Source organism: Gorilla gorilla, chromosome 5 (assembly GCF_029281585.2).
Source record: "Gorilla gorilla gorilla isolate KB3781 chromosome 5, NHGRI_mGorGor1-v2.1_pri, whole genome shotgun sequence".
NCBI lineage: Eukaryota > Metazoa > Chordata > Mammalia > Primates > Hominidae > Gorilla > Gorilla gorilla.
In genome coordinates, this window is record NC_073229.2 from 157286101 (window position 1) to 157306659 (window position 20559).

General features: G+C 36.9%; 1 long non-coding RNA gene across 2 annotated transcripts; it reads left to right on the top strand.

Moving 5' to 3' along the window:
- Positions 1 to 489: 489 nt before the first annotated feature.
- LOC101128483 (uncharacterized) lies at positions 490 to 19073 on the top strand. 2 transcript variants are annotated; one of them, XR_008681029.2, is made up of 5 exons: positions 497 to 987; positions 8922 to 8975; positions 10792 to 10855; positions 12440 to 12658; positions 18594 to 19073. It is a non-coding gene; the product is annotated as an uncharacterized lncRNA (long non-coding RNA). The 2 variants fall into 2 exon arrangements; XR_002006340.3 differs by lacking the exon at positions 10792 to 10855 and having other exon boundaries at positions 490 to 987; positions 12481 to 12658.
- Positions 19074 to 20559: the final 1486 nt, after the last annotated feature.

Genomic DNA, 20559 nt, shown 5'->3' on the forward strand with positions numbered 1-20559 from the left:
GCAAGCTAATAATTCTCCCTGGATGGCAGCCTTTTGTTTTACTTTAAAAGTTATCAATTGAAAATTTATTTTGGGAGATAATTTTACATAAGTATGGCCCATTGATTGGAATATTGCTTTTTGAATAATGACACTGATGTATTACAGAAGCTAAAAACTGAAAAATCCACTGTTTGGTCTTTTAAGTAGACTCTGTGGCTACTGAACTCTGCTTTCAGCTGGAAGGTGGTTCACAGATAAGGCTTCCACTGGAAACATCACATAATGGATTTTCTCCCCAAGTATGTTGCCTATCACTAGGCCTGTCAAAGGTGGATGCACATAGACCAAATCCAGTGGAGTGACTTTTTCCTTTGTAATTTACCTTCTGTGGAAGGTAGGTAGGATGTCCTCCAATGATGCCCACATCCTAATTCATGGAACCTATGACTATGTTATGTTACACAACAAAATGGACTTTGTGATGTAATTAAGAAGAGAGACAATCCTAATCACACAAGTCCTTAAAAGCTGAGAACTTCCTCCTGCTGGGGACAGGACAGATGAGGCAGAAGGGGAGGTTAGGGAGGTTTGAAGAGTGAGAAGAACTTCTGCAGTGGCTGACTTGGAAGATGAAGGAGGTTATGAACCAGGGAATGGGGGCAGCCTCTAGAGGCTGAGAACCTGCTGACACCTACCCACAACCACTAAGGAAATGAAGACTTTAATTCCACAACTGCATGCAACTAAACTCAGCCAACAACCTGAATAAGTCTGGAAAAGGCTTCTCCAGAGCCTCCAGATAAGAGGCCAGGCTGGCGACACCTTGATTTTGACCTTGTGAGACCTAGAGCAGAGAAACTAGCCAAGATTACTCAGACTTCTGATCTACAGAACTGTGAGACCGTAAATTTATGTTGTATTAAGCCACTAATTGTGTGGGAATTTGTTACAGGAGCAATAGAAAATGAATACACCTTCTGATATAGTTTAATCAGTTGACATTAGGTAAGCCTTCAGTCATGTTTCTTTTCAGAAATAAATACATAAATTATCATATCCTGGGGGTTTGTGTATTAACATGTTACATTATGTCAGTAAGTGATATTTCTGATAATTTGGCAATTACATATGTGCCTGTATTTCCTAAGTGTTTTATTAAACATTCCTTATTCATTAAGTGTTGACCCTGGTTAAAATATATATAATACTTGAAAGTGCTGCTGTTTGGTGTTCTTTCTGTGCCAGACTCCTCCCGTTTGTAATATGGAGATTTATTTACAATGGCGAGAGCTGCTATGGGGCCATCCATAATAACACAGAAGTCTTGGCCGACAAACACCAGAAGGAGCTGTCTGGAAGGTTTGAATAAATAAACCTGGGTGGGAAGTATACAGTTATTGTGCATCACCAATGAATGAATCAGGTTGAGTTCCATCCTCCTCACCTAAAACTTCCTTAAGTGAGTGACAAGTGTAGTATAAATCAGAAAACCGAGCCATCAAGAAGCTTGCCTTGACCAACGACTCAAATCACATCAAGCAGAACCAGAAGAGAACTTTACACCTGTATCTTCAGCCCCACAGTAAAACCCAATGACACGATGAATGCCATTTAATCTGTGTGATTTCACCATGAAATCTAAACCATCATTTGAAAGGCTGCTGAATGTGGTACCAGTGGCACACTTTGTGCCTAACTCTCTTAACTTTTTGCTCATTTGATTGTCATACAACTCTAGAAATCTGATTTTAAAACAATTACCTTGGGTTCCAGAGAATAATTACTTGAATGATCTTTTAAATATTTTCCCCCTAAGAGTTGACCTTGCTGTAAATTCTTTATTGCCTATTTATATGGTGATAGGGGATTAGGCAGGCACTGTTCTTGAGTCTTTACTGAGCTACAGGAAAGTGGCCAATAGATGGCCTAAAAGAATCATGGGGAAATGTTTAAGGGGGAATTGAAAATTCAGTATTTTCACAAGCTACAAAAACATCCAAAGTCAATGATAAAAACAGATGTATTATGGCAAATTAGCAGTAGAGGGAAACAGAAAATGTCGTTTTCTGAATGAGGACTTACAGTGGGAAGCTGTCCTTTAACTATTATATATATTTTAAAATAATTTTATTGATATACGAAAACTAATTTAGAAACCACATTAATAAATTAATAAAATTATTAAAATGATGGTATTCCATGAATTTTTAACAAGCATATTCCCTATGTTAGACTTACAAGAAATCTTTTTTGATAACGCAAAGTCATAATTTGCAAAATATTTGGCACTCTTGTTTGCTTTCTGCTTCACTATCTTTGAGTCTGTGACAGGTAGCTGATGGTAAACCTCATAAGATTTGGAGTTATATTTGAAGACACTATCCAAGATATTTATTTGAACTTACACAAAAAGGCTATTTTCACCCTTAATATTAAAAAGCTGAGATGCATCCCAGGAGGCAAATATCATTCATGTACCTGGAAGCTCTTACTAAATGTAAGTTACTATGGCAAAGGAGTAAGAAGAAGGCACTGTTCATTTACAGAATACAAGAGATATTGAGTCTGAGAAATTCAAGGGGCTATGCCCATTGTATAGTTGAAGACAACAAGTAGAGAGTTTGGGTGATGGAAAATGAAAATATGTTATTATAATATGCTAACATTCCATTCCATCTCCAGTCCGCAAGCATTTCTTGAGCACTCACTTTCTGCTACGCCCTGGGAAAACGCTAATCTATTTAGCACTTTTCCATTTACAAAGCTTTTACAAAGCCATATACTTTGGCTTATTTGACACACTCATAAACACTTGGAAGTGGAAAAGGTATTATTAATAATACCATTTAAACAAAGAGAAGATGTGTCCATGTAAATGGCAGAGATGGAAATCATAAGCACAAAGTGTGAACCAAAACCAAAAAAAAGTAGATTATTCACCATGTATAAGACCCAAAGAAGCATAGCGTGACGTGTTGAGGAATCATAAACCAACAAATGGTGAATAGACTTTGAAATAGCGATCAATCTTCTAAATTATATAACATTTAACCACAATTAATGCACAAGGCTTTTATGGGACAATCTTTAAAGCCTCTTCAATTAAATAAAACAATGCTTGAAAAAAATAAAATTGTATGATACATTTGTGAATGGCAAAGCTTAACACTTCAAAGACACAAATTCTTACCAAATTAATCCAAAAATTCAATACAATTCCAATAGACATTTCACCAGGATATTTTGAAGAATTTGACAAACTTACTCTGAAATTTAGGGGCCAAGAATCACTAAATCAGTCTTGAAAAGAAGAGTCAGTCTTGAATCCCCATGTGGATTCACCATATTGGTAACAAAGGGGTGCCCCTCTCCATCTGTAATGCAGCAAGCATGAGTGGGCCAGTCCCTAGGTGCTGCACTCTGAAATGCTTTACCATGTTGGTGCATTTGTGCCTGAGAATAGGCTTGCTCCTACTCAAGCATTAAGCATGGTGGGAATAGTAGGGCAAGCCCAATACTGGAGGACATGAAAAGCTTCTAATAGGCAGCTTTGGCTCCAGGACTCTCCAACAACCTTAACAAACTCTCCTTAAAACTGCACAGCAGCCCAAGAGGGTTTTTGGCAACCTTTCTTCTTTCCTTCCGTAGCCTCTCCACTCGAGGTCAGACTGGCATGATGGTCTGATGACTCCCCTAGCTCCCAGCCCTCTCTCCATCTTTGTGTCTGCTTCTTATAGGACTCAGACTTAACAATTATTTTAAAAAATAATCACTGAGGCACTAGCACAGAAACAAACAGACTCAAAAAGTAGAATGGATAGCCCAGAAATTAATCTGTTTATTGTACTTGATATATAATAAAAGATGATACCACAAATTAGTGGGGAAAAATAGATTGCTAATTGAATGTGTTGAGGGAAATTACTGTTAGTGTCTTGTAAAGGTCTTAACAAGTGGTTAAACTTTGGTATAAGGGATGAGAAGTCCACAGGAGGAAAAGTAAGATTAGGTGCCTTCCTCATATTGCATACAAAAATAAATTTCAAATTTAATAAAAAAGTAAATGTGAAAGGAAAAATTGTGATTCTGTGGTGGGAAAGGATTTTACAAAAAGTACCCCCTGAGTCTCAATCATAAAACAATTGATACATTAAAATTGAGGATTAAATACATAGGTGACAGAATTGGTAAATATAATGATAATACATGTAAAAAGAGATCAATATCAGAATGTATAAGAAACTTCTGCAAATTAAAATAAAAAAGGAAGGAAGCGAGAGAGAAAGGAAGGAAGGGAGGGAGGGAGAAGAAAAAAGGAAGAGACTGAGGGAGAGAATGAAGGAAAGAGAATAGGTAAAGTACATGAATTGGAATGTCACAGAAGGGGACATTCAAACAGCTAATGAGGTAAGATTTTACAGCCATCGAATTGAATAAACTAAAAAAAAAAAATTAAACAACACTAAGTTTTAGTAAGATTATGCGGAAACAGGAACTCTCCTGCACTGCTGGTTGAAATGTAAGCTAGCCTTCCAGAAAGCAATCTGACAGCACCTAATAAAACCACGTAAACACATACCCTACGATCAGTCAATACCCCTTTTGAGTATATTTCTCCAGCATACACAGACATGTTTGAAGATACTTACCATAGTAATGTTGGTGGAAGAAGGCAGTTGGAAGCTAGGTAAAGGTCCCAAACCTAGGGAAATAGATAAGTGCCAGATGAATTTTAGATAATAATGAATAGTACCAATGTGGCTACATTTTGAAATCATAAGCTTGAGAGAATAAAGTTAGAAGTAGAATGAGAAGTATTACACAATATCATTTATATGAATTAAGAGCACACACACACACACACACACACACACAATTGCTCAATAACACTGTATTGTGTGAGGATCATTACACAGCCAAAGATATATATTACAACATGAAAGAGGGTGCCTATTGGGGGCTGGAATAGCAGTGGAGATCTGGAGTAAAGCGGAAAAAAATAAAACATGAGAAAGTTGTACAGACCAATGCTGATGGATGCCATGGAAGGGCAGCCTTTTTACTTCCCTCTTCCAAAGTCAATTCATATTTCCAATCATAACACACAAATCTAGAAATTCAACAAAACCCAAATTTTAATGTTAGAGTGGCTCTGGATTAGTTTTCCACTGTTGACAACAAATTATGACAAATTTAGCAGCTAAAAGCAACATACATTTATTAACTGACGGTCTGCAGGAGTCTGGTCATGAGTTTAGCTGGATCTCTGCTTCAGGTGTCACCAAGCTAAAATCAAGGTATTAGCCATGCCCATGATTTTTGTCTAAGCCTCATGACTCTCTTTCAAGCTCACTGAATGTTGGCAGAATTCAGTTTCTGGTGACATATGACTGAAGTCTCCAGCTCCTGGAGACCATCTGCCATTTCCTGTCATGTGATTCCTCTGCACATCACAGAAGTTTGCTCCTTCAAAGCCAGTAGGTGCTTCTCTGGCTGCTACTTTGAGTCTCTTTTATTTTATTATTTTTATTTTTGAGACGGAGTGGCCCTGTCACTCTGCCTGGAGCACAGTGGTGCGATCTCGGCTCACTGCAACCTCCGCCTCCCAGGTTCAAGCAAGTCTCGTGCCTCAGGCTCCTGAATAGCTGGGATTACAGGTATGCGGTACCACGCCCAGCTAATTTTTCTATTTTTATTAGAGATGGGGTTTTGCCACATTGGCCAGGCTGGTCTCAAACTCCTGACCTCAGGTGATCCATCCGCCTTGGCCTCCCAAAGTACTGGGATTACAGGCATGAGCCACCATGCCTGGCTGAGTCTGTTTTAAAGGGCTCAACTGATTAGGTCAGGCTCACCCAGCATAACCTCTCTTTTGACTGTCTCAAAGTCAACTGATTAGTGACCTTAATTCACCTACAAAATCTCTTTACCTTTGCCACATAACATAACCTAATCACAGGAGTGATAGGTGATCCTTTTGAGATAGCAGGGCAAATACTCAGCTGTATATTTGGGAAATATTCATGGCATACCTACTATGTGCCCCATACCAACTAAACAACTGGGTATAAGGCAGATAAAATATTAATAAAATACAGTCCTTGGTCTTAAGAAACTCTCATTTTAGTGGTCAGAAAAGATGTGTACTCATTTAATTAAAATGAAAAATAAAATAAGTGGTTAGAGTTTGAATTTTTGGCACCATATTGCTTGAGTTCTGGCTCTATTTCATAGCAGCTGTATAACTTTGGATATATATTTGTTATAGGAGGAAGAATATATATATATACTCATATATATGTATATATATATACTTGTTATGCGAGGAAGGAAGAAGGAATAAGAGAGGTAGGGAGGGAGAGAAAAAGGGAAGGAAAAGGAAAAACTTACAGAGTTTTTGTTTCGATTAATGAGTTAGATATAAAAAGCTTAGAACAGCATCTGACACAGTGAGAAATCAATAAATCTCAGCTCAGATAACAGAGGCAACTGTAAGGTCTTATGGGAGCGTAGAAGCGCAGACAATGGTAGCATTTTATAGATGAAAAAAATGAGACTCAGCAAACAATAGGCTTCTCTGCATTCACACAATTAGTGAGTAACAGAACCAGGAACAGAAATGAATTAACCCTGATCTGCAGTAGTTGAAAGCACCCTGCTTAGTAAATAAGGGCCCAGGTATGATCAGGCTGAAGACTAGCCAAGGACTTTGAGGAGGATGGAAGCTATTTCATGTGGATGCAATGACCTCTACACTATTCCTTCACTATGTAACTTTGATTCTCTAAGTGTTGGCATGATGATTATAATAAAAATAAGGCTCATAGTTATGAAAAACTGTAAGGTCAACAATAATTTTCAAAAATATGACCTCAATTAATTCTTAAAAAAACCTATAAATGACTTTCATACGAGCCTTCTCAAATCCTTTTCCAGGGAAATCAGTGGATAACAATTTTATCAGCTCAACAAATGTTTGTAAGTGCTCTGTTTGCCACACTATATAAATTGTGCTAAATTGTATAAAAAACTTGTTAAATCACCAGGCGCAGTGGCTCAAGCCTGTAATCCCAGCACTTTGGAAGGCCAAGGCAGAAGGATTGTTTGAGGCCAGAAGTTCAAGACCAGCCTGGTCAACATAGCGAGACACCCTCCCTACAATTTTTTTTTTTTTTAATTAGCTGGGTGTGGTATGTGTGCATGTAGTCCCAGCTACTCAAGAGGCTGAGAAAAGAGGATCACCTGAACCCGGTAGTTTGAGGCTGCAGTGAGCTATGATTGTGCCACTGCACTCCAGTCTGGGCAACAGAGCAAGACCCTGGTGTCTAAGCAACAAAACAAAAACAAAAACTTGCTAAATAAGCTGAAAAAAAAAAGCCAGAACATTTTATAATGAGCCACTACTATATACCAGATAGTGTGGATACAAAATGAATAAGACAAATTTATAGCATCTCTGGGCAGGGAAAAAATTTCAACTATTCCTCAAACTGGGGCATCTGCTGTGGAATAACAAGATTCTAGAGGGATTTCTGGCTGCTTTGAGCAGCAGAACAGCCTGCAACTGATTAACTCCTCTCACCTGTGCCTGTCATGGCCCACACTGAAATGAAAAGTTATTACTCAGTATTTTCTGGGATTAGTTTGAGAATCTGTTTATCCTGAACAGTAGATAGAAAAGAATTGCTACGAGATAGTGAAGTTTGATCAGCTTAATAAAATCAGCAGGGCAATTCAATTCCACCCACCAGGCAAACTTTCAAATTCACATTCAAATTAATAATAGTGTTGTTCAGTTAAAAGATGCTTTGATCCAAAGAATTCCCAAGGCTTTGCAAATTTAGGTGGTTGATGTTCAAGAGTGGGGTTTACAGACAGCTGTTTGAAGTAGGAGAACAGCCTGGTAGTGCCTTCTATCAAAAGCAGAGTTATACTCCAAAACGTTTCATTGTGTCATGGTGAAAACAGCGTTTGAGAATACAAAATCAGGACCTTGTGACCAAGTTTATATTCTTAAAATTAAACAATTAAAAAACTATTTGACTAAACATTAGTCAAATAAAGAGAGATCAGTGAATTCTAATACACCTTAAATTTTATAATTAAATAGGTATAGTATGCTAATTTCTATACTATTTTGCTCACCATAAACTTTCACCCCAAATGAAATACAACTAAAGTTGTATTTTTTAAACACACATATATATTTTTTTCTTTATCTGATGTTCCATTCAAATATCTAGTTAAATGTTCTAGATATTTATTCATCACAACAACTGAGACTCTTTTGAGAATGAAAGGGGGCACTTTTAATAATTACACTGAGGGAACAGGTGTCAACTGAAGACGTCCTCGGCAAACCAGGACATATGGCCACCCTATGATTAGTGCTTTTTCAAGTTACAACAGTTGTTGACTCCTGCATTCTGGGCCATACTTCTCATCTCTCTGAATCCCACCTCCCTTCATCTTGTACTTTCTCTTTCAGTGCTTTCTATGTGAGATCTCTTTATCCTTCCCCGTTTATTCAATAACTAGTTAATGAGCATGTTCCACCTGTCAGATATTATTCTAGTAGCTGGAGACACAAATATGGCCCTGGGTCTCTAGATGCTTATATTCCAGCCCAAGTTGGGAGCATGCTTTAACTAGTTATATAATTAGGTATTTTATAACAATTTTGAAGCGTGCTACAAAGGTGAATCACACAGTGCCTGGGAGCATATAATCTGTCCTGCCTGGAAAGTCAGAGAAACCTCTTTCCTTACAGATGTCATCTTAATAAAATTCTAGGGACTGTGTTTATTATTCCTCATCTCTATCAATTGTTAAAACTATATTTTTTCCTGCTATCGTCGTCTTCTGCCTCCCTTCTTTTTTTATTATTTTTATTAACATTTCTGGTCTTCAGTTTCTTTTTTTCTACTAATATTTTATAGGGGTGACACCAAGATGTGCTATACTGAACCCAACTTCTGCATGTTTAAGACAAGGTATGCAAAATTAAATGAATCTATACTCCAGTTTTGTGAATAATAATTCACAGATACACAATATAATGCAATAAAAGATGGCTGTGCTACCTGATCAGATGCCTGATTAGGTACCAGTGGACAAGCTTGCCAAGGAGGAGTCCAAAAATCTTGCCTTAGTCAATACATGATTAACTTGCTTCCCTTCAGTACTTGCCTGTTCTTTATTTTGTGCCTCTTCTTGACTCTTCCCTTAAATGTCAGCATTCCCTAAGGTTCTGTCCTTTGCCTTCTTCTAATTTTTTTCTTTGGAAAACTCTTCTACTTCCATGGCTTAAGCCACCACTTCCATACAAATGGCTCTGGAAACTTTTTCTTCTGCTCTCTAGGGAGTTCTCTACAAAGAACGATCCTGCATTTGCAGCTGTGTGCAGGACAGTGTCACAGCCCAAGCCACTGGCACTGCCCAGCTCATGCCACCATAATCTTTCATCTTGATTATTGCAAAAACCTTCTTCCTGGTTTCCCTGTCTCCAGCCTTGCTCCCACCCAAATCAATTTTGCCTCTACACCACAGCAAACGTGATCTTTCTAAACTGCTTGTTATTGTGCTAACCCTCTCTTAAAACTCTTCCCTAGCTCACTGTTGTTCCTTAATTAAAACCCAAGCTCTTAACAGAAACTGACACTATCTGCATAACCTGGCCTCTGTTTTTCCCTCTAGACTTGCCAACAACCACTTCCCACCTTATATAGAGAGAGCACTTCCTGCTCTATAACCCATGCTGTCTCTTGACTCTAAGCCACCACACATGCTCTTTCTTGTTCTGAACATGCTCTTTTCCTCTCCTGACTTTCACTCATCCCTCAGGCCCCAGCTCCTTAGGAGCTTTCCTAGATTTCCAAGTCTGAGTCAGGTGCTCTTACCATGTGCTTTCTCACAGCACCCTCTACCCTTGTTATCAAGCCCCGTTTTACTCTTGCCTTTAGCTTACTCACTTTCTCCACTTGGCTGTGAAGTACAGTATGGGATGTAAATACTTCTATAGAATGGGAAGATTGAACACTCAATAGCTGTTAGTGTCTTGTAAAGGTCTTAACAAGCGGTTAAACTTTGGTATGAGGGATGAGAAGTCCACAGAAGGAAGAGCATTAGCAAAGATGTGTCTAGAGATTGGAAAATGCAAGGCAAATGTAGTTATTAAATCATATAGAGTGACATATACACTCAGATAGGGAAATAATGGGAGCCAAGGCTTGAAGAGCTAATACTTGAATGCCAGATTGAGACATTTGGTACTTTTTCCCAACATTTGCTGGACATTAGATTTACCTGGGGAACTCTTATCAAAACACCAATACCTGGGCTCCACCTTCAGAGATACTGGTTGAATTATCCAAGAAAGAGACTCAGACAAAAGCATTTAAAAAAAGCTTTCTAGGCTAGAATTGAGAATCATGACTCTAGGAGGCAATGGAAACTTTGGAAGTTTTTGAGTATAATCTAGTAAATATTAAATTTGTAATAAAAAATGTGTCAAATGAATGTTGATGTCGCACATACCAGATATCTTTGTTATTGGTTTTCAGAAATTTTTCATGTTTTATAAAAATATGTTTATTCATTAAAAAAATGCCTCAATGACTTTATTCCCCTTTGTTACAGGTAATGTGTAAGAGTCCACAAAAGTCACTTAATTATCTCATGCTTTAAATTTTATTTTTTCTTTCCTTGTGCGTAAACACAATTGTTTTAAACATGATTTGAACTGTTTTTTTTTTTCCAGAATGTGCATCTTTATTTTTCCTGAATATTTCTATTGTCTAAATACCTTAGGTAAAATTTACTGCTTCTACGGATGGCCTAAAAGTTCTGGCAATGAAAGAAGTAAAGTGTGAATGTATCCTTAATACCAGCTATTCAGATGTCTTCATCAATTATTATGTGAAGTCTTTCCAGTTCTATCCTAAACTGTAGAAACTCTTCCAGTTAAACTACAGAGCATGATAAGAGTTTCATAACATGCTGCCTCCAAGAAGTAATTTCGTTGTACCAAATTCATTTTCACTTTTAATAATCTTGATCTGATCCTGTATCACTAATAGAGGCTTTAAAAACAATTTATATATTTACTAGACACTATGAGGTTCATGATGCTCTTAGTTTTTACAAATAATAAATATGTATATACATTTTTTTACAAATAATAAATGTGTACATACAGATTTTTCCTGCTATTATCTGTACATACACATTTATTATTTATTATTTTCAAAAATGATAAATTACCTTTTACACATTTATTGTTTGTAAAAAAATGTGTGGTAATGTCAGAATTCCTAACTGTTAACAGTTATCTCTAAGAAGGTCTAAAGTTTTTATTCTAGGACTTGAAGGGGACGTTAGCCGTATTATATACTACTTTTCTCAAACTTAGTTCTCAACTCAATGTACTGTATTTGACAGGCAAACACAGGTATTATATCATGATAAAACAATAGTGGTGCAATTATTTCTTAGATTGAAAGAGATGCAATCATTGCACTATTGCAAGAGTAAAGGAAAAAACAGAATTGTCATTATCCAATGAATTAATAGGGTTCTAATCCCACTTAAAGAAGAATTTTGTTTTTCTGAGGAATTCCAGTATTTATGCTCCTGTGAAGCATTTTCTAACATTTGACTCTTTAGTTAGGGGCCAGGAAATTTTTTTTTTTCTAAGTGAGAAGGAAATTGGTTATAAGCAAATTAATTTGGGGAAACAGTAAGATTTAAAACTCACATATTTTCGTCAGATACCATATTTTTGTGGAGTTCTAGCTATCCTTTGTTCTTATATCACCAAAACATCTAATAAATTAAAAAATGCAATGGGAAACTTTAAGCCCACAGCCCAGCCCTTGATAAATAATCAAACAACAATTGAGTATTTATGCTTGCACTGCAATAGAAAGGTTAGAGTTCATTGAAAAATCCTCTTAATTTAAGAATTGTAGTTGTTCCATACAATCATAAATAAAAGAAGTAATTATAAACTTTGGGGGAAAAGGACTAAAAATGATTTTGAGAAAAATATGGCTTTCTAATCTAATTGAAAGTAAGGGAAATTTTTTTTTGTCTTGTAATGTATGATTATATATAGTTGTGTGTGACTGGTGAATGATGTTTAAAGAGGTTGCTCAAGGTTACAGGAAAAGCCCTAAGGAATTCTTGCAGCAACATCCTGAAATAAGAGCTCCTGCATAATAGATGCACTGTGGTTTCCTTAGTGAAGTGAGCCTTCTGTGAATACACAATCTTTAACTATACAGGATCAGGAGGAGAATTGAGTCATGCATTGGAATGCTTTTAGCTTTGGTTTACCCCTCTGTTTAAAGAAGAGAGTTATGAGATTTGCTTAATTTGATCATTTTCCTCTTTCCTTTGGTAATCTCCCTCCTGTATTACAAGATATATAACGCTTCCTTCACACTTCAAATGAAAGTTGAAATGATTTTTTCATTTCAACTTTGTTGCATGTTGTAGACGCAAGGTCAAAAATTTACATCAGGTATCTGAATGTGTAGCATATACAACTGAGTGTTGAAAGAAGACAAAATCGTTTTCATCACGAAGAATATGGGCTCAGTAAGAATCAGAATGTTCGATTGTGTGAAGGTGGGAGATGGGAAGATTGGTATTATGGCCTGGATCCAGAAATCAGGTATTTACCCAAAATTATCTCTATAGTTTTCACCTATCACCTATTCATTTAACATCTTTACCATAATTTTTTATTTTAATTAAGAGTCAGTAATCTTTTCGTGCTGCTAGATAAGAGCCTCGACATTTTAAAGGCAGATATTTTTCTCATATTAGGTTCTAGATACAGTGTATGACAGTGGGACTCCTAGTGGGATTTTCTTGAGTTCTTAGCACCTGTTGAAGATGCTTATAATAAAAGAATAAAAGATAAAAAATCACAGAAATGTTTGAAGAGGTATTCTGGGGGACTTGATCTATTGGTTATTAAAAATGTAATACAGGGCCACATTGACAAGGCAGAGTGGTTTAGATTCAAGAATCAAAAGGCAGATTCAAGAAATAGGAAAAAAAACTAGAAACAAATCCTAATTATGATAAGTATTTTCTATATGACAACAGTACCACTGCAAATAACAATAAGCAAACAAATAAACAAAACTCCAATAAACCAAATAAAATCATTAAATAAAAATACAATTGAAAAATCAAATAAATTACAAAGATATATAATGAATGCTGCTGTAACAGTGGATTAAATAAACTATGTTCAAATATTATAACCAAACACATTTCAGATAAATTAAAAATTAATGTCAAAAAATAAAATGATACATAATTTATAGAAATAATAATATAATTCCAGATTTCAGAAAAAGAAGAAGTAATCACTAAAGAAGAAAAAAATCAACATAAAAAGCCCAAACTGTGATACATTAAATCCTTTCATAAGAAAAATTAAGGGATCAGCAATAAATTTGAAAAGTATTTTCAGAAAAATGACAAAGGGTTATGTCATTAAATAGAGCTCGTGCCAACCAGTAAGTTTGCCAGTAGGAAAGAGGTCCAAGTGCTTCTAAATAAGAGTTCACAGATGAGGAAAATATTTGTGACTAATAAATATAATAAAACATGTTACCAACTTAAAATGAGATATCACTTTGTCTGCTGGATTAGTGGGGACAAGGGGATATACAATGGGATTTCACACATCCTCCATCCCCCCTGCCAGCCCAACCCTATACTAGACGGGTTTGCTCACCCAACTTCCCTTCCGAGACCATAGTCTGAGAATAATAGAAAGAATAAAAGATAAAAAATCAAAGAAATGCTTGAAGAGGTATTCTGGGGGGCTTGCTTTACTGGTTATTAAAAATGTAATACAGAGCTACAATAACAAGCTACTCTTCAAGTACAGGGAAGAGACAGAGAACAAGTATCCTGTTATAAGAGCAGATTAATTGCTTTGTTAATGTTTTGCTGTGAGCCTGGGTCTGGAGGAGCTGTTTTTCTTGATTCCCTCCTATTTTGCAGGATTGCAATGCTACTGGAGATCCCTCTTTGACCCCAGGACTAGGATGGAGAGAAAAAAACAAAACTGAGATAGTGGGAAAGGGAGGATGACTCTCTAATGTCTGTCTGAGATAGCCTCAGTAAGCACAGTTGGTCATTTAGAAGGAAAGTAAAGAGGTGTTTTGTATCATGCTGTGAGCCACATGTGTATGTCAGGTTGTCTAATCCGACAATGTTCTTTTGAGTAGTGGACTAGTAGGACATAAGGGATGGTTAAGGGGTTGGTTATATTAGCAGAACTTGTCCAAAATAGTAATGCAGGATGTAAATGAGAGAATATTGAGATAGTCACTCTAATACTGACACTGATGACAGTTCTAATTGATACAAGCTTTCTATAAGCATTTAAAGTACCAAGGGTCTTACATTTTTAAAAATATCTTCTTGGACCCCCTAACTACATTTCTTAGTATTACTCATTGACCAAACTTTTGAAAAGCACCACTTTATGACAGGCAAAGGAGATGACAGATACAGCAATTAACAAGGCAGTCCAGGTACTTGTTCTTATGGTACTTTCATTCTAGTGGGGCCAAGAGAGAATGGACAATAACCATGTACATAAACAAATAAGTAAGATATTATAGAAAGTGACACGTAGAGTGAAGAAAATAAATTGGAGTAATATGTTAAAGAGTGACCAGGGGTTGTCAGGGACACTCTCTTTGAAGAGGTGATGTATTAGTGAGGGTTCTCCAGAAAAACAACCAGTAGGATGTATATACATTTTAATAGTGTGTGTATACATATCTCTAGATAGATAGACAGATAGATACATAGATAGATAGATAGTTACATACTTACGTACATACATATGTGTGTGTGTAGAGAGAGAGAAACAAAGACAGAGAAAGGTTTATTTTAAGAAATTGACCTGGTGGCGGGCGCCTGTAGTCCCAGCTACTCTGGAGGCTGAGGCAGGAGAACGGCGTGAACCCAGGAGACGGAGCTTGCAGTGAGCCGAGATTGTGCCACTGCACTCCAGCCTGGGCGACAGAGCGAGACTCCGTTTCAAAAAAAAATAGAAATTGACTCACATGACTGTGGGAGCAGGCAAGTCTGAAATCTGAAGGGCAGACCAGCAGGCTGGAAACTCAAGGAAGGAGTGATGTTGCACTACTGCGTCTGAAATCAGTCTGCAGGCAGAATTTCTTCTTCTTCGGGGACCTCAGTCTTTTCTCTTAAGGTCTTCAACTGTTGGATGAGCCTCGCTCATATTATGGAGGATGAGATGCCTTACTCAAAGTCTACTGACTTAAATGCTAATCACACCTAAAATTTATCTTCACGGCGATGAAGACCAAGCAAGTTGGTCTTGCTCTTATTTGACCAGGCAAGTGAGCACTGTAGCCTACCCAAGTTGACTCATCAAATTAATTACCACAGGTGATATTTCAGCTGATAATCGAATAACAATATGTAACCAGCCACTTGTGGTCCTGGTGGAAGAGATGCAAAGGCTCTAAAGCAGAAGAGTGTGCAGTGGGAACAAAAAGACCCAGTGTGCTGGGTCCCAGTGATGTGCTGTGGCCTGTTCATATTGCCTCTAAGAGCTGATTACAAACCTCTCTTTTCAATAGCATGGTCAGTGACATCACGCTGGTAGCTTGAAATCAATAAGGATTTATACCAGAGGAGTATGTACACCAGAGTAATCAGCAAATGCTACAAACCAGGACTTTTATTACTCCCACTTTTTAACATTTACCAGCAAAGTACTGATGGGAAGAGCGCAAGGGGTAGGCATGGGCCTTAGATGGCACATCTGAAAGCTTAGCTCTCAGTCTCAGTGTGATGATTGACATTTTCAAGTCGTATTACAAGTCAAAACAATTCATATTGTGGTGTACTCTTGAATAGGCTTCATAGGGCGGCAGGATTTCAAGTAGGAAAGCTAATGAGAAGATTACTGAAGCAGTCTAGAGACGAGATGATGGAGACTACACTAGAGTGTGGCAGGCACCAGGAGAGATAAAAAGCTTTGAAGGGCACATTTTGAATGGGGTGCTGATAGCTCTTGGATGGAGGAAGCTGCAGTGAGAGAAATTAAGAACGACCCATGGATTATTGACCTAAGCAAATGGGCCTACCCATGTTGGGGGATCTTTTATGACATGGGAACATTTGGGAGGGACAGTTTCAACAGGGAAATGTGGCAGGGGAATCAGTTGTTGCTTTGGCCCTATTGACTTTGAGATGCCTCCTAGATTTTGAAATGCCTGAAGCCATTAAGGAAGAACTTTTATATGTGAGCTTATATTTGGAACTCAGTGGAAAGGTCAGGACTGGAGATGTAAATTTGGGAATCATCTCCATACAAAGACTAACTTTCCTAAGGAAATAATCAGAAATTCAGACAGACTAATAGGTTAAAATAAAAGAAGGACACAGAAATGTATATGCTAAATGGCTGAATAAGGAGGATATATTGACATAATTAGTCAATAAGCCATAATTCCACTTGCTGTAGCTAGTGTAATTATGAGTAATTTAAATTTTTTGTCCTTTAGATATTCACAACAAATAAGTTCTTCTTAAAATTAGAAGAAAACAATCTTGTTTTAAAAGAAATATAAAAACATTAGATTTGTTAATGATAACATTAAAATATCTAAGTAGCTAAAAACTTTATTTAGCCACTGGTTAAACTGTTTCTTTGACTTAAAGAGCTTACAGTTATGTAAGCACACTATTTTTGACTTGTCTTTCCCATTATTAAAATAATACATGTATGTTACAGATACGTTTGAAAAGATAAAAGAATAAAGAGAAATAATTTTTACATATTATTGAATATTTGGTTTTCTTGATCCAATTTTATCTACTTTTTTGTCATATGCTCCTATCATTTTTTATCTTATTTATATCTTGTATCTATCTTTTTGTATCTTATATCTTATAAAAGCTATGTTATTAATCGCTTAACAGTGCATTTTTATCAGAGGTTAAAAAAGGTTCACTACTTCACATGGTTTTACATCTTGTGATAGTGATCTATAATGTTTAGCCTCTATGATACTGCTGCAGTATAGCGTTTCACTGGAATTTTTCATTTTCACTTCAATGCCATAAAACTGCAACCTCAAATTTATTGCAATATTTACATATATGACAGCTGTTAAAACTACAGTAGTTGAAATACACTTAGGGAATAGTTACTGGGGCAAATGTGTGTATACACACACACACACACACACACACACACACTTTCATGTAAGTTATTTATTTTAATGTTGAACTTTTATTCCCTCGTGGTGAATAAAAGGACATAAGTGTTGATATTTATGTTATAAAGTTACCTGCTTCCCTTACTTCATTCATGAATTTCTTTATTCATATCAATACTTACTGAAAAGTTTATAAAGAACCTACTATGTGCCAAGCAGTGAGCAAAACACAGCATAGTTGGGGAGACGGACACATAAGTGGAAAAACAGTATTGCCACATGGCGAGAACTGTTGAAAGGGTATAATCAACATAGTTTGGAATCACACAGGGGAATGGGAGAAGGTGACCCTTGAGCTGGGTGTTAGAGGATGAATGAGCATGAATGAGCATTTACCAGGCAGAAGAAATAGCATTTGCACCTGCATGGAGCCATGAAAGGAGAAAGAATGATTGAGGCAGGAAATAAAGTGCAAAAAGGAGGTTTGGACCAGCTTGTGATGGGTCTTGTATGCCAAACTAAGGAATTTGGATTACATATTGCAGGTCATGGAAGTCAACAGAGATTGCTTTGCATTGAAGACTGTCAGAATCAGTTTGGGCTGGAAAGAACATTCTGCAGCAATGTAAGGAAAGATTAGATTGGAAAGAAAACTGGTAATAGGAGCACTAGGGATAGGCTGAGTTCAGTGCAAAAGATAAGGAGGGCTGAAAGCTTCGGCAGTCTCTGAGGATGGGAAGAAAGAAGACAATTTGATTGGCAAGAATGACAATATTTAATGAAACGACGAAAGCAAGAACAGGATGAAGAAGAAAGAAGATAGGGAATATAATTTTTAAAGGAAGGTTGGGTGTGAAAATTAGAGGGCCTGGAAAGTAGCTTGAAGAAAGGTTAGAATCAAACAATTTTTTCAAGGGTAAGTAAAATTTGAGCTTGGTCTAAATTGAGACCAATGTGTTAGAAATAATGTTTTAATATTTCCTGGGTTGAGATAGGAGTTAAAAAGGGGCTGATAAGAGGTCTACTTTCATCTAGACTACGTAGGTGCTCAGAAAGAAAGAGAAATGAGAATTTACTTAGTTTTTTATTTTTAATTGTTTGGGCACATAGCAGTTGTATATGTTTATGGGATACATGAGATGTTTTGACACAGGCATGAAATGTGAAATAAGCAAATCTTGGAGATGGGGTATTCATCTCCTCAAGCATTTATGCTTTGAGTTACAAACATTCCAGGTACACTCTTTAAGTTATTTAAAAATGTACAATAAAGTTATTACTGACTATAATCACCCTGTTGTGTTATCAACTAGTAGGTCTTATTCATTCTTTCCAAGTTTTTTTGGTACCCATTAACCATTCCCACCTCTCCCCTAGTCTTCCACTATGGGAAATGGGAATTTAAAGACGATCAGAAGACAGTTGGGAGCAGAGTGAGAATAAGAACCCTCAACTGCTGTCTCACCTTTCAGATCACAAAGAAGTTTTTTACAATGAGCAGAACACTCAACCTGAAAGCAGAATGGATTGAGTCACTGCAGCGTGGCAGTGGAATGGTGCTTGATGTTGGCAAAGGAAACGTACTTCTAGACTGGACAGTTTTTCCTTAGTTTACAGTTTCCAAATAGAGACATCACTTTGAAATAACATGGAGAACATACATGGATGTACTGAACGAAGAATAAAGTCTGTGTTGCAGTCCTGTCTCCATTGACTTTTACAAATATGGCTTTGGATGAATCACCTAACTTATTTTTGAGAATTTAAACTTATCATGTATAAAATGATATTGCTAATATGTTTGCTGCCTACCCCATTGGGTTTTGTGAGGAATAAATGATAATGCTAAGAAAAAGGCATTGAGAATTATAACCCATTATTCAAATGCAATTTATTTATGTGGTTATTGTCATTATTATTAATACTTTCACTCAGCTAAAACCTTAGAACCAAAAAAATCTGAGAACTTGCTTACTATTAATAACTGTCTTATTTGATTTAGGGACTCAGGAAAGCATCAGCTCACATGACTGAGTTTCATCAGTTCCAAGTTGTACATTGAGAATCACGATAAAGATCGGGAATATGAGACTTTAAGCATAATTCTTTTTCATCACCTTCTGGCTATTTCTACTTCTCCAGTCCTAACTTCTAACCTGATCTTAGTCACCAGGGCTAAACTGCAAAGTAGAAAATTTCAAGGAAGGCTTCTTTGGGTTCCATACTCTGCTTTTATGCCTTCTACATAAAGAAAGGGAAACAGAAAAAAAAAAAAAGAGTGGACCTCATATTCATACACAACTTCCTCCCAACAATTTCCTTAGTAGAGCCTGGGAGGTCCTAACTGAACCAACCCTGCTCCCTCCACTGGCTCTGTGCCACCTGATTACCTCCATGTCATGCTCCCTTGTATCTCAATACTGCTCATAGGTCACCTCATCAGAGACACCTTCCCTGATTACAGCATACGAAATTACAAAACAAGCCTGATCTCATTCCATTGTCCTTGCTCTGCTTCACAACTCTCAATCACCAGCAGATGTAGAATATACTTATTTGTTTCTTATCTGTCCCCTCTCCTATCCATGTGAGCACCACAAGAATCAGACTTGGTTTTCCATTGTAACCCCTGAGCCTGCCACATGGAAAGTATTCAATAAATCATTGTTGAACAAAGGAATGAATGATTCTGTGAAGGGATATATTAATTTAAAATGTCCTGGTCCTTAGAAGGATTTTCAAAACTTGAAAATATGAAGTGGTGTGAGGACTATTGCTCAAGGTTAAAAGAAAGGAAAAAGAATGCATCATTCAGACAACTGATGGGCTTTGAAGGAAGAGAGCAGGAGTAGCAGGGCAGAGCAAGTTTGGACAGCACAGCAGGTAAAATGACAGATTCTAATAGGGTGACCAACTCATTGTGGAGGATCTAGACATTTTCCAGTTATAGGACTGAAAATCCCTTATCCTATGCAACTCCTCAGTGCCAGGCAAACCAGAGCTGTTGGTCGCCCTGAATCGTAGAGTCAAATATTCCCTAAGTATTAGAATTCCTTATGCACATTTATTAGCAGTAAGACCTTGGGCAAGACAAACTGTCTCTGATTTTAGTTTCTTATTTGTAATAGGGGCTAGAAATACCTGGTTCAAAAGTTTGTAGATATTTCTTTTAAAAGACTCTATATAAAACACTTAACGCATTGCCTGGTATGAAATGTGTGCTGGATAAACAGCAAGGTAGTATTATTAAAGTGCTTGGTTGATAATTGGCACTCAAGAAATGTCAGCTTAAAGAGAAAGGTAGATGCTAATTCCTGAGTGTTTTGTGTGACATGGATAATGC